Genomic DNA, 16,039 nt, shown 5'->3' with positions numbered 1-16,039 from the left:
ATTTATTTTATTTCCTTATTTATTATTTATTTATTTTTTATTTATCTATCTTAATTTTATTTTTCCAGATTCTTCTTCGCGTTTGGAAGTACTTCGAGTTCGAAAGTTCTTCACGTTTGGAAGCGCTTCGCGATTGAAAGCGTCCTTATACATCTTCACCACACTTGGAGCAGTAAGTATTTTATTTCCTTCAAATCGTTTCTTCCACTGATTTTTCAAACAATTTGTTTGAAATTATTTATTTTATTTCCTTATTTATTATTTATTTATTTTTCATTTACCTATCTTAATTTTATTTTTCCAGATCGTGCCTTATAACAAAACGATGGGAGAGTGCCCGCTTGGTTACAATAGCTTGCACATCAGAACACAATCTCCAGACAGTTTACCACCGAATTACGTTATGGTGAGCTTTATTTGCCCATGTGGTGAATTCATCTCGGAATTTGGCCTGCACCGCTACCTTTTATACCATCTGACGGGAAGGACGGGACGAAGATCAGGCAGCCCAGCAGCACGTCCATATCTCCAGTTGCTCACCAGGTTGCAAGCAGAAGCAATTCTGGGGCGTCGCAGGAATACGAATGAAGATGAACAAGAAGAAGAAGAAGAAGAAGAATACTCTCCTGATCGCTAAACTAATTAGACTTGGGGACTACTTCATATGGGAACTACTACTTACTTTACTTGGGAACTGTAAATAGATGTTGTCTATAACAGGCTCATCACACATAAGTTGTATTGTACATTATAGTAAATAAACTTTATACTTCTACTTAAAAGATAGATTCTAAATTTTTCTTTATCCCTTCTATCCCTTCAATTCCAATTTATCATATAATAGGTTATAACTTCTGTCCAGTTTGTTAAAATTTCTTTAACAACTTCTGCGCTTCCTGTTTAGCATCTCGATCATCTTCGTTCTTTGCAGGATAATCAAGGGCCATTTTTAAATATTTCGTAGCTAGCTCTTTTTAATTTAATTTTAAGTAGGTTTTTCCCAACATTAATAAATTTTGACTATAGAAATTGGGATCAATTTCCTCTGCAGATTCAAAATATTTTAGAGCTTCCTCGAATGATGAAGATGGCGGTTCTCCAAATATTACAGATGCAATTTTTCTTTGATACCATGTTAAATCAGAAGCTTGATAGCACCAAGTACCAAGCACGTACATAAGTGTTGGTTCTTTTGGATTTAGTTCCATTGCTCTCTGCGACATTAAACATATTCGATACAATTGCTTGACATTGTGTCAGGGAATGAAATATTTATAAGTATATATATATATGTCGGATCATCACTGGAAATGGGGTTGTGGGCGTCAAATGAATCTTCTCGAGGATTAGCCATTGATATGGTACACACAGGCGTAGTTTATTACAATGATAGAATTATTACAGTCTTAAGAATTGATCACGGCGATTCGGCACTCGCGACACTAGTGACGATGCTCTCGGGCTAAATAACGAATCCGCGGCCAACGGGATGACAACAGAACGTACTCACAAAGTCCAAGTCTGAGAATAATCACTGATCGCGAAAGCGTTACTCTTTGATCGATGAGATCGCGAGCGAGAATGCCTTTCCCGTCCCGATGATGCCACACAGGAAAACTATAACGGGGTGTGTCTAAGGATACGAGATCATCGGATTCGTCGAGAAAAGCCTTCGTTCAGAAAGTAAGGGAAATTGACGTTGCTGCTAATTGGTCAATCTCCATATCGGTGGTTAGAAAAGGATGCTAGCCGCCCTCGAGGGAAAGTTGTTAGTGGGAGACGCCGCTCGTTGAAAAATATGTCTCCCCTATCTTCCCGTAGTTGGGGCAAAGACCGTTTGTCCGTTTGAAGGACTTTAGTTAACTAAACCTTAAGATTTATAACGGGCCCTCGGGCTAGCCGAACATGTACTGCGGAGACGCATCGACATCTGGCAATCATCTTACTCGAAGAATAGGGTCTGCACGTGGCGAGCCACGGGACAGAAACCGTTGGAATATTTACTGTCGCGTGTCGCCACAAATATTTCTTTTAAGGAGAGCTATGGAATTACTCCATACCTTTGTTAGGCAAAGCGTTCATCCCGTGACCGCGGCTACGTTCGGCGACTGACTGTCGCCTCGAGCCCAAGCTCATTATCACAATTCTCGAACAATTACAATCGGGTTGAATAACTACAATTGTTCAATTACAGCTATAGTAGACTCTAGGTTACAATGTTGCGGGATTATCCAAAATGAATATATATATATATATATATATTCATCTCCGAGATGAAAGAGCACCGGAGCCTTATATATATATATATATATATATATATTAATATATTATCATGAAATATACCAGCATATGTTTCTTAATATTATATGACTCTTTTATTTGTGCTTTTACTCCTTCATAAAGAGTCTTAGAATTAAGGAGAATCGATGCTCATTTGTGTGCAGCCCAATTATCCTCTTTTATCTCAAGTGCTTCAAGTATTAAATCATAAGCTTCGAAAATTAATTTCTTTCCATCCACTTCACTCACAATTTTAGACAATTTATACATTGCTCTACACAAACGCCATATAATTTCAATATCACCGCTATCCTATAAAAATATTCAATTTTATTATCTACATTTATAAGTGATATACATAATGTCATTACTTTATAATTTATTAGAAGGTCATGTATTTCCTGGTATTGTTCTTGCTCGTATAATGCATCGGCTTTTGCTATTAGAACTTCTTTTGTAGTTATGATTGCTTCGTTGTCACCTCTCTTTTTTGTAAGACCCCAAATACCCATAGCAGTGAACGACGATATGGTACATAATTTTGTTGTTAACATGTACTGATTGCTGCTCTAATAATGAAAACTAATTGAATAATTTTGTATAATATATTAAAATTTATAGATCTGTGGCGGCACGGGCCACGGAACTTTTCAACGGCTCCGGATGCAAAGCGCGACGCCGCCAAAGCGCAACACCGACGTGCCCAATGTACCATCGGTATCTTCACACTCTTTCCGCCGAATTCTCGGAAGAGCATACACGTGCCAGCACTGGCGGCACATCTAATGAATGCACGCTAGTGGGGGATATCGATGGGCTACGAAGGGAAGAATCTGCGCGATCCGAAACAAAAGCAGAGTCAGTCTGTCTTGCGCCATTAAATGTGTAACTCCTCGGTACTATTTGCATAGCAACGCGTCGAATGATCTCTCGGTGTCTATCGTTATTTGTTAGTTGTTACCTATTGTCTGTTAAGTGTAATTGTTAGTTGTTAATTGTTAACTCTGATTGTTGATTAGTTCTAATTAAACTATTGTTCGTTAAAAACACCAAGAGTAGTTCCTTACGCACCCATCACCATACCACCTCAAACTGGTGACCCCGACGTGATTTAACGTGATATTTAGTGAAAGAGGTGACCGTGATAGTGCTATCGTTTTTAACCACCGATTTTGAGTGCACCGCGACGATGGAAAGTAATACACAGGGAACCATATCCAGCCAGGTGATCAGCATGTCTCCACTGCTACCCACGAACACGGCGGCATGGTTTGCCCTTCTGGAGAGATAATTCGAGGCAGCGCGAATTACGGAAGACACCATTAAGTACGTGACGCTGGCAAAATGTCTCAACGATCAACAGCTCCAGGACGTCGAAGACCTAATGACGAACCCTCCGGACATCGGACGCTACGAGAAATTAAAACATGCGCTCATTCGCAAATTATCCGATACGGACGCGACTCGGATAAAGAAGTTGGTGGAAAGCGAGGAGATGGGAGATAGAAAGCCATCCCAGTTTTACCAACACTTAAAAAAACTCTCCAGCCCCGCCACGCCCGATGATTTTACCCTCACGCTGTGGAGGAACCGATTACCCGCCCGCATCAGGCGTGTCCTCGCGGCAGTCGACGATTCGGACCCAGAAAGGTTATTGCGGCAGGCGGACCTGATCGCTGAAGAATTCACGGAGGATTTTCAGCGCACCGCCCGGGTAACAGCAGTAATGGACCCACCAGCGCAAAACGCTGGAGTATACGAACCAATGGCCGCCGCAATCAACGTGTTGAGCGAGCAAATATCACAGTTGCAGGCACAGATGAACGCGTTGAGCATGATTAATCATCGTCGACCACGATCACGATCACGCTCGCGTTCGCGATACCACCGACGTTCGCGCTCGCGAGATCGGCCACGGCAAGACGGTCTGTGTTTCTATCATGCAAAGTTCGGAGAACGCGCGAGGAGCTGTCGTTTCCCATGCACGTGGAAGTCGGGAAACGAGACCAGCCGTCCGTAGACGCGGCAGAAGACGACGGCCTGAGTTCCCGCCGCATCTTCGTTACGGACAAGGGAACGAAGATCTCTTCCCTTGTAGACACCGGCGCCGACATCAGCGTATACCCCCGCAGTAAAATCCATAGGCACGTCAAGAAAAACGCGTACGAACTATTCGCGGCCAACTGGGGACGCGCATCGCAACGTATGGTACCACTACGATTGGCCTTAACCTGTCCCTAAGACGAGCCTTCGAGTGGAACTTCGTAATTGCTGACGTTCAAACGCCTATCATAGGCGTAGATTTTTTAAGCCATTATGGGTTGCTCGTGGACCCGCGAAACAAACAACTCCTCGACACGACAACCCAATTATCAACAAGGGGATACGCTGCCACGACGGAAGAAATATCCATCAAAACCGTAATCGGCGAATCGGTCTACCATCGACTATTGGCGGAGTTTCCGGATCTAACTCGTCCACCGGCCTTCGGACGAGAGAAAATCCGACACAGTGTGGTACACCATATTGAAACCACACCCGGGCCACCCGTCTACAGTAAACCTCGACGTCTCGCACCGGATCGTCTCAAGCAAGTCAAGGCGGATTTCGCAACAATGATCGAGCAAGGAGTGATGCGGCCATCGAAGAGTCCATGGGCATCACCCCTGCATGTCGTCCCAAAGAAGGACGGAAGTCTACGACCATGCGGCGACTATCGTGCGTTGAACGCTCGCACCATACCCGACAGGTACTCCCCACCACATATCGAAGATTCCGCGCAACATCTGTACGGTAAGCGTGTCTACTTAAAAATCGACCTTGTCCGCGCTTACCACCAAATCCCGATCGCGCCAGAAGACGTTAAGAAAACCGCGATCACGACACCTTTCGGACTTTTCGAAGCAACCAACATGATGTTTGGGCTTCGAAACGCCGCGCAAACGTGTCAAAGATTCGTTGACGAAATTACCCGTGGTCTGGACTTCGTGTTCGCTTACATAGACGATTTCTTAATCGCATCCGAAACCGAAGAACAACATCGCGAACACCTTCGGATTTTGTTTGAACGCTTAAACGAGTATGGCGTAGTCATCAACCCAGTAAAGTGCGAATTCGGTGTGAACGAAATCACATTCTTGGGACACACCGTAAACGCCGACGGGATAAAGCCGCTAGCCGAACGCGTTGACGCTATTGTAGAAGTACCGCTCCCCGGGACCGTTAAATCACTACGCAGGTACCTCGGTATGATTAATTTCTACCGACGTTTCATACCGGGGGCCGCAAAAATGTTTCAACCCCTAAACGACCTATTAAAAGGAGGAAAAAAGGGCAACGCGCCCATCAAATGGACAGAGCAATCCGAAGCCAGCTTCCGCGAGTCGAAACGCGCCCTCGCTAACGCCACGATGTTAGCGCATCCGATACCTGGCGCACCTGTTAGCCTCGCGGTAGACGCATCCGACTATGAAATAGGAGCGGTCCTCCAGCAACGCGTCAACGACTCTTGGCAGCCGTTAGGTTTCCTTACCAAACCGTTGAACTCCGCGCAGCGAAAGTACAGCGCGTACGACCGCGAATTACTCGCTATGTACACTGCGGTAAAGCGATTTCGACACGCCATTGAAGGGAGAAATTTTATAATTTACACCGATCATAAACCCCTTACATATGCGTTCAACCAAGATCCTGATAAGTGTTCGCCGCGACAATTCCGGCAACTAGATTACATCGGACAATTCACTACCGACATAAGATATATCAAGGGGTTAGACAATAATGTTGCCGACGCTCTGTCACGCATCGAAGCGATAGGAAAGTCTGTGGACCATCGAGCTCTCGCCGCCGCGCAAGAAGCCGACAAAGAACTAAGCAACATCGTCAACTCCGGTACATCCGCGCTACGGTTAAAGAAAATACGTTTCCCCGATCACGACGTAGAAATATATTGCGACGTATCGGGTGACTTTGTACGACCGTACGTAACGAAATCCTTGCGGCGCGACGTATTTAATTCGCTCCATGGACTTTCCCAACCAGGGATACGTGCCACTCAAAACCTGGTGACGACGCGTTTCGTCTGGCCGCCCATAAACAAGGACTCCCGAAATTGGACACGACAATGTATTCCGTGTCAACAATGTAAAGTCACCAGGCACGTATCCTCACCCGTCGGAACATTCGGAGAGTTAGCGGGCCGTTTCGAACACTTACACATAGACATTATCGCGATGCCATATTCAAAAGGCTACCGATATTGTCTAACGTGTATCGACCGTTTTTCGCGTTGGCCCGAAGCCATTCCCATCGCCGACATGGAGGCGGCAACCGTCGCTTCGGCTCTCCTTTCCACGTGGATATCTCGTTTCGGCGTGCCTTTAAAAATAACGACCGATCAAGGACGCCAGTTCGAGTCGAACCTATTTAACGAACTATGCCGGTTGCTCGGCATCAGACATTTGCGCACGACAGCCTATCACCCCGCGTCCAACGGGATGGTAGAGCGCCTGCACCGACAACTAAAAGCAGCAATCAAATGCCACGATACGAGCAACTGGGTGGATATCTTGCCGATAGATCTATTAGGCATACGAACTGCTATTAAAGAGGACCTAAACGCGACGGCAACCGAAATGGTTTATGGCACCGGCATACGATTGCCTATCACCATACCTATCACCATACCACCTCAGATCATTAATATTAACATTGCACTTACAATTTGCAAGCGGTCAGATTATCAAGTTAAAGCTAATATCGACTAAAATTAGAAAATTTCTCTGGTTGTAACGAAGTTTAAAAATCTTATGCAATAATAGAAAAGTAATAAAAAATAAAATCGTGCTTAGATATAATTCCAAACCTTTGAAATGTGTGAATTGAAATCTTCTATGAATAAGCGTTCTTTGTAATACTTTTATATCTCTGATAACGAATAACGCTCTCCGTAACGACATATTAAATTATAGTATTTACAGAAAAAAAATAAAAAATTTGTACAATATACAACGTGTTCAGATTTGATTAATTATGACAGATGTAATTCTGACAGCAAAATTAGAAAATTCCACGTCAGATGAGAATCGAATAAAGTACGCAAACATTAACAGCATTGACAGATTCGATACTGAAAACTCGATATTTTCAATTCGATTTATCGTAAAGATGTTGTGTGCGCGCGCGTGTGTGTGTCTTCATCTATTTTCTGTTACTGTCTGATACGATCAAATACGATCAATTATATAAAATATAAAGTATAGAATTTTATATTTGCGATAAATACATTACACGTTTCTGAGTATTAAATTTCGCTCTTTATTTTGAATCATCCATATCCATGACTTGACATGTATTCGAAACAGAATCCGAATTAATTATGATGAATTATGATTAATTATGATTAAAATAATATAAATTAACAATGACAATAAACTAAGAAAAATTATAATATATAGAAATGGACTATTGCATTTTAATCAATATTATCAAAATCTATTGTATATTTGTTTCATGATTGAATTGTTACAAATTCAGTTATGCCGTTTACATTGTATATTACTTGAAGGAAAAAACAAATCGTACAATGTTTTACTAAATTATTGATAATTAATGCTATTGATTATTTCTAAAAAATTGCCGTTAATTATTGGTGCAGTTTTATTTATTTAGAAAGATGTTTGCGGCTGTTTCAAAACCTTATAAAATTAATGATCATTTTTTTAGACACGCCGTGACATAGTAGTAGAAAGTAGCAATAAATATGTTTATTGTAGACCATGTGATCTAGCATCTCAAAAAAGTATTAGGGATTTTGCAGAGCAATTTAAGAAAGATATATACCATATCCTATGTTAGAGTATGAAATGAAATGAAATAACATAGCTTTGTTATATGTATAAAGTGTTCATCTATTTTTGAATACTAAATTGGGAAGAAATTCTTCCTGAACTTATTATATCTAAATCAATAGATCTATAGCATAATTTGTATTATCTGTTTCCATTGTAGAACACAAGAAAAGAAAGCTTCACATTCTTATAAATAATGCAGGAGTAATAAGATGTCCTAAGATGTATACCCAAGAAGGAATTGAATTGCAATTTGGTGTGAATCATATAGGACACTTATTACTAACAAATTTATTGTTAGACACTTTAAAAGATTCTGCACCATCAAGGATTGTAAATGTTTCAAGTAGTGCACACAAGCGTGGCAAAATTAAATTCGACGATTTGAATAATGAGAAAACCTATGAGCCTGGCGAAGCATATGCACAGAGCAAATTAGCTAATATTTTATTTACAAAGGAATTGGCAAATAAATTGAAAGGTTTTGTCATTTTAACAGAAAATAAAATTTATTTTTGAATAAATAATACAATCGATAAAGCATTATTTTTTATGTCATATAGGAACTGGTGTTACAGTGAATGCCGTCCATCCTGGTATAGTACGAACAGAAATAACGCGATATATGGGAATTTATCAAAACTTTTTAGGTAGATTGGCTGTAGATACTCTTTATTAAACCCAATAGTACATTAAAGTATGACATTCGAAGAATATTGTATAAAATTTTCACGGAGAAATATTAAAAAATACGGCAATGGCAGTAATTATTCGGACGTGTCTCGGAAAAAAGTAGAATTGCTCATAACTTGGTGCTGCATCATCTGAAATCAAAAACTCAAAGTTCATTCGTTAGGTAACAGTTTTCCCCAGGTAACGCTGGGAGGGGTTTTCGAAATTTCAATTTTTCACTTTTTTGGAACACTTTGAAGGGAAAATTAGCCGCAAATTTTTCAACAAATTTTCGCAAAATCGGCTAATGACAATAAATCATTCTTTCAAGCAGAAGGAAAACGGGAACTATTAATGCTTTTGAATTATATAGCTACCTCTTGTCCTCTCCCTGAACCTACCTAGAAGGAGTTTACCACTCGTCATCGTAACCCTCCGCCAAATACCAACAATAAGAAGCTGTCCCTTGATGATAAAATATATTCAAAGCCAACGATATTTACAATATAATCATCGGAATAGCTCAAGCGACCGACAACTATATCGATCAAATATTTCTCTGCTGTACTTACTATATACTTAATACGACGATTGTGTAATTAATGCATAAGAAATAATAAGGCGATGGTAGATGTATCGTTCAATGTTTCAATATGTCGGAGACGAAAGGACGCCGGGGCCCCTCCGAACCTCCTAACATTGTAATCTAGAGTCTACTATAGCCGTAATGAAACAATCGCAGTTATCCAAGCAAATGGTAACTGTTCGGGATTCATGACGGTGAACTTTGGCTCGGGGCGACAGCCTGCCGCCCAACGTAGCCACGGTCAACGGGACGGGCGATCCGTCTAACAAAGGTGCGGACCGGTGTTATGACCCTCATTAAAGGGGCAAAAATAAATAAGAATCGCACTTTCCCCCAACTCTGTTGTCATTGTATATTCTCAGAAGCATTCTCGGACTTTCCGTAATTAAGAAGGTTTCGCATACCTGCTGCACAATACGTCTGTCCTTTAAACCGTGTTTCATACACCAAACAAATGAACAATTGCTTAGGCTTTACCAGCCTGTTAATAAGGGGGCCCCCTTAAGAGTCTTAACCCAGGCAATGGTGGCAAACATGAAGCGAAATGGCGTCTATATAAGCCCGACAACTAGCTCGGAGATCACATTCCCAATTCGACTATCGAACAGAACGTTTGAAAGTTCTTGACGCTTCGAAGTTCTTGACGTTTGAAAATTCTCGACGTTCGAAAGTTCTTGGTGTTTGGAAGCGCTTCGCGATTGAAAGCGTCCTTATACATCTTCACCACACTTGGAGCAGTAAGTATTTTATTTCCTTCAAATCGTTTCTTCCACTGGTTTTTCAAACAATTTGTTTGAAATTATTTATTTCCTTATTCATTATTTATTTATTTTTTATTTATCTATCTTAATTTTATTTTTCCAGATTCTTCTTCGCATTTGGAAGTACTTCGAGTTCGAAAGTTCTTCACGTTTGGAAGCGCTTCGCGATTGAAAGCGTCCTTATACATCTTCACCACACTTGGAGCAGTAAGTATTTTATTTCCTTCAAATCGTTTCTTCCACTGATTTTTCAAACAATTTGTTTGAAATTATTTATTTTATTTCCTTATTTATTATTTATTTATTTTTTATTTATTATCTTAATTTTATTTTTCCAGATTCTTCTTCGCATTTGGAAGTACTTCGAGTTCGAAAGTTCTTCACGTTTGGAAGCGCTTCGCGATTGAAAGCGTCCTTATACATCTTCACCACACTTGGAGCAGTAAGTATTTTATTTCCTTCAAATCGTTTCTTCCACTGATTTTTCAAACAATTTGTTTGAAATTATTTATTTTATTTCCTTATTTATTATTTATTTATTTTTCATTTACCTATCTTAATTTTATTTTTCCAGATCGTGCCTTGTAACAAAACGATGGGAGAGTGCCCGCTTGGTTACAATAGCTTGCACATCAGAACACAATCTCCAGACAGTTTACCACCGAATTACGTTATGGTGAGCTTTATTTGCCCATGTGGTGAATTCATCTCGGAATTTGGCCTGCATCGCTACCTTTTATACCATCTGACGGGAAGGACGGGACGAAGATCAGGCAGCCCAGCAGCACGTCCATATCTCCAGTTGCTCACCAGGTTGCAAGCAGAAGCAATTCTGGGGCGTCGCAGGAATACGAATGAAGATGAACAAGAAGAAGAAGAAGAAGAAGAAGAAGAAGAATACTCTCCTGATCGCTAAACTAATTAGACTTGGGGACTACTTCATATGGGAACTACTACTTACTTTACTTGGGAACTGTAAATAGATGTTGTCTATAACAGGCTCATCACACATAAGTTGTATTGTACATTATAGTAAATAAACTTTATACTTCTACTTAAAAGATAGATTCTAAATTTTTCTTTATCCCTTCTATCCCTTCAATTCCAATTTATCATATAATAGGTTATAACTTCTGTCCAGTTTGTTAAAATTTCTTTAACAACTTCTGCGCTTCCTGTTTAGCATCTCGATCATCTTCGTTCTTTGCAGGATAATCAAGGGCCATTTTTAAATATTTCGTAGCTAGCTCTTTTTAATTTAATTTTAAGTAGGTTTTTCCCAACATTAATAAATTTTGACTATAGAAATTGGGATCAATTTCCTCTGCAGATTCAAAATATTTTAGAGCTTCCTCGAATGATGAAGATGGCGGTTCTCCAAATATTACAGATGCAATTTTTCTTTGATACCATGTTAAATCAGAAACTTGATAGCACCAAGTACCAAGCACGTACATAAGTGTTGGTTCTTTTGGATTTAGTTCCATTGCTCTCTGCGACATTAAACATATTCGATACAATTGCTTGACATTGTGTCAGGGAATGAAATATTTATAAGTATATATATATATATATATGTCGGATCATCACTGGAAATGGGGTTGTGGGCGTCAAATGAATCTTCTCGAGGATTAGCCATTGATATGGTACACACAGGCGTAGTTTATTACAATGATAGAATTATTACAGTCTTAAGAATTGATCACGGCGGTTCGGCACTCGCGACACTAGTGACGATGCTCTCGGGCTAAATAACGAATCCGCGGCCAACGGGATGACAACAGAACGTACTCACAAAGTCCAAGTCTGAGAATAATCACTGATCGCGAAAGCGTTACTCTTTGATCGATGAGATCGCGAGCGAGAATGCCTTTCCCGTCCCGATGATGCCACACAGGAAAACTATAACGGGTGTCTAAGGATACGAGATCATCGGATTCGTCGAGAAAAGCCTTCGTTCAGAAAGTAAGGGAAATTGACGTTGCTGCTAATTGGTCAATCTCCATATCGGTGGTTAGAAAAGGATGCCAGCCGCCCTCGAGGGAAAGTTGTTAGTGGGAGACGCCGCTCGTTGAAAAGTATGTCTCCCCTATCTTCCCGTAGTTGGGACAAAGACCGTTTGTCCGTTTGAAGGACTTTAGTTAACTAAACCTTAAGATTTATAACGGGCCCTCGGGCTAGCCGAACATGTACTGCGGAGACGCATCGACATCTGGCAATCATCTTACTCGAAGAATAGGGTCTGCACGTGGCGAGCCACGGGACAGAAACCGTTGGAATGTTTACTGTCGCGTGTCGCCACAAATATTTCTTTTAAGGAGAGCTATAGAATTACTCCATACCTTTGTTAGGCAAAGCGTTCATCCCGTGACCGCGGCTACGTTCGGCGACTGACTGTCGCCTCGAGCCCAAGCTCATTATCACAATTCTCGAATAATTACAATCGGGTTGAATAACTACAATTGTTCAATTACAGCTATAGTAGACTCTAGGTTACAATGTTGCGGGATTATCCAAAATTCCAAAGGCTCCGGTGTTCTTTCATCTCCGACATATATATATATATATATTAATATATTATCATGAAATATACCAGCATATGTTTCTTAATATTATATGACTCTTTTATTTGTGCTTTTACTCCTTCATAAAGAGTCTTAGAATTAAGGAGAATCGATGCTCATTTGTGTGCAGCCCAATTATCCTCTTTTATCTCAAGTGCTTCAAGTATTAAATCATAAGCTTCGAAAATTAATTTCTTTCCATCCACTTCACTCACAATTTTAGACAATTTACACATTGCTCTACACAAACGCCATATAATTTCAATATCACCGCTATCCTATAAAAATATTCAATTTTATTATCTACATTTATAAGTGATATACATAATGTCATTACTTTATAATTTATTAGAAGGTCATGTATTTCCTGGTATTGTTCTTGCTCGTATAATGCATCGGCTTTTGCTATTAGAACTTCTTTTGTAGTTATGATTGCTTCGTTGTCACCTCTCTTTTTTGTAAGACCCCAAATACCCATAGCAGTGAACGACGATATGGTACATAATTTTGTTGTTAACATGTACTGATTGCTGCTCTAATAATGAAAACTAATTGAATAATTTTGTATAATATATTAAAATTTATAGATCTGTGGCGGCACGGGCCACGGAACTTTTCAACGGCTCCGGATGCAAAGCGCGACGCCGCCAAAGCGCAACACCGACGTGCCCAATGTACCATCGGTATCTTCACACTCTTTCCGCCGAATTCTCGGAAGAGCATACACGTGCCAGCACTGGCGGCACATCTAATGAATGCACGCTAGTGGGGGATATCGATGGGCTACGAAGGGAAGAATCTGCGCGATCCGAAACAAAAGCAGAGTCAGTCTGTCTTGCGCCATTAAATGTGTAACTCCTCGGTACTATTTGCATAGCAACGCGTCGAATGATCTCTCGGTGTCTATCGTTATTTGTTAGTTGTTACCTATTGTCTGTTAAGTGTAATTGTTAGTTGTTAATTGTTAACTCTGATTGTTGATTAGTTCTAATTAAACTATTGTTCGTTAAAAACACCAAGAGTAGTTCCTTACGCACCCATCACCATACCACCTCAAACTGGTGACCCCGACGTGATTTAACGTGATATTTAGTGAAAGAGGTGACCGTGATAGTGCTATCGTTTTTAACCACCGATTTTGAGTGCACCGCGACGATGGAAAGTAATACACAGGGAACCATAGCCAGCCAGGTGATCAGCATGTCTCCACTGCTACCCACGAACACGGCGGCATGGTTTGCCCTTCTGGAGAGATAATTCGAGGCAGCGCGAATTACGGAAGACACCATTAAGTACGTGACGCTGGCAAAATGTCTCAACGATCAACAGCTCCAGGACGTCGAAGACCTAATGACGAACCCTCCGGACATCGGACGCTACGAGAAATTAAAACATGCGCTCATTCGCAAATTATCCGATACGGACGCGACTCGGATAAAGAAGTTGGTGGAAAGCGAGGAGATGGGAGATAGAAAGCCATCCCAGTTTTACCAACACTTAAAAAAACTCTCCAGCCCCGCCACGCCCGATGATTTTACCCTCACGCTGTGGAGGAACCGATTACCCGCCCGCATCAGGCGTGTCCTCGCGGCAGTCGACGATTCGGACCCAGAAAGGTTATTGCGGCAGGCGGACCTGATCGCTGAAGAATTCACGGAGGATTTTCAGCGCACCGCCCGGGTAACGGCAGTAATGGACCCACCAGCGCAAAACGCTGGAGTATACGAACCAATGGCCGCCGCAATCAACGTGTTGAGCGAGCAAATATCACAGTTGCAGGCACAGATGAACGCGTTGAGCATGATTAATCATCGTCGACCACGATCACGATCACGCTCGCGTTCGCGATACCACCGACGTTCGCGCTCGCGAGATCGGCCACGGCAAGACGGTCTGTGTTTCTATCATGCAAAGTTCGGAGAACGCGCGAGGAGCTGTCGTTTCCCATGCACGTGGAAGTCGGGAAACGAGACCAGCCGTCCGTAGACGCGGCAGAAGACGACGGCCTGAGTTCCCGCCGCATCTTCGTTACGGACAAGGGAACGAAGATCTCTTTCCTTGTAGACACCGGCGCCGACATCAGCGTATACCCCCGCAGTAAAATCCATAGGCACGTCAAGAAAAACGCGTACGAACTATTCGCGGCCAACTGGGGACGCGCATCGCAACGTATGGTACCACTACGATTGGCCTTAACCTGTCCCTAAGACGAGCCTTCGAGTGGAACTTCGTAATTGCTGACGTTCAAACGCCTATCATAGGCGTAGATTTTCGACACGACAACCCAATTATCAACAAGGGGATACGCTGCCACGACGGAAGAAATATCCATCAAAACCGTAATCGGCGAATCGGTCTACCATCGACTATTGGCGGAGTTTCCGGATCTAACTCGTCCACCGGCCTTCGGACGAGAGAAAATCCGACACAGTGTGGTACACCATATTGAAACCACACCCGGGCCACCCGTCTACAGTAAACCTCGACGTCTCGCACCGGATCGTCTCAAGCAAGTCAAGGCGGATTTCGCAACAATGATCGAGCAAGGAGTGATGCGGCCATCGAAGAGTCCATGGGCATCACCCCTGCATGTCGTCCCAAAGAAGGACGGAAGTCTACGACCATGCGGCGACTATCGTGCGTTGAACGCTCGCACCATACCCGACAGGTACTCCCCACCACATATCGAAGATTCCGCGCAACATCTGTACGGTAAGCGTGTCTACTTAAAAATCGACCTTGTCCGTGCTTACCACCAAATCCCGATCGCGCCAGAAGACGTTAAGAAAACCGCGATCACGACACCTTTCGGACTTTTCGAAGCAACCAACATGATGTTTGGGCTTCGAAACGCCGCGCAAACGTGTCAAAGATTCGTTGACGAAATTACCCGTGGTCTGGACTTCGTGTTCGCTTACATAGACGATTTCTTAATCGCATCCGAAACCGAAGAACAACATCGCGAACACCTTCGGATTTTGTTTGAACGCTTAAACGAGTATGGCGTAGTCATCAACCCAGTAAAGTGCGAATTCGGTGTGAACGAAATCACATTCTTGGGACACACCGTAAACGCCGACGGGATAAAGCCGCTAGCCGAACGCGTTGACGCTATTGTAGAAGTACCGCTCCCCGGGACCGTTAAATCACTACGCAGGTACCTCGGTATGATTAATTTCTACCGACGTTTCATACCGGGGGCCGCAAAAATTTTTCAACCCCTAAACGACCTAGTAAAAGGAGGAAAAAAGGGCAACGCGCCCATCAAATGGACAGAGCAATCCGAAGCCAGCTTCCGCGAGTCGAAACGCGCCCTCGCTAACGCCA

The 16,039-nt window shown here is 42.1% G+C and overlaps 2 pseudogenes; both read right to left on the bottom strand.

Moving 5' to 3' along the window:
* Positions 1-739: 739 nt before the first annotated feature.
* LOC117241469 lies at positions 740-7,136 on the bottom strand (annotated as a pseudogene).
* A 4,032-nt stretch (positions 7,137-11,168) lies between these two features.
* On the bottom strand, positions 11,169-13,307 carry LOC117241468 (annotated as a pseudogene).
* Between the last annotated feature and the right edge of the window lie 2,732 nt (positions 13,308-16,039).

Source organism: Bombus vosnesenskii, unplaced genomic scaffold (assembly GCF_011952255.1).
Source record: "Bombus vosnesenskii isolate JDL3184/JDL3185 unplaced genomic scaffold, Bvos_JDL3184-5_v1.1 scf7180000015953, whole genome shotgun sequence".
Lineage (NCBI taxonomy): Eukaryota > Metazoa > Arthropoda > Insecta > Hymenoptera > Apidae > Bombus > Bombus vosnesenskii.
Note: the sequence above shows the minus strand (reverse complement) of the source record. Positions and strands in the feature narration are given on the sequence as shown.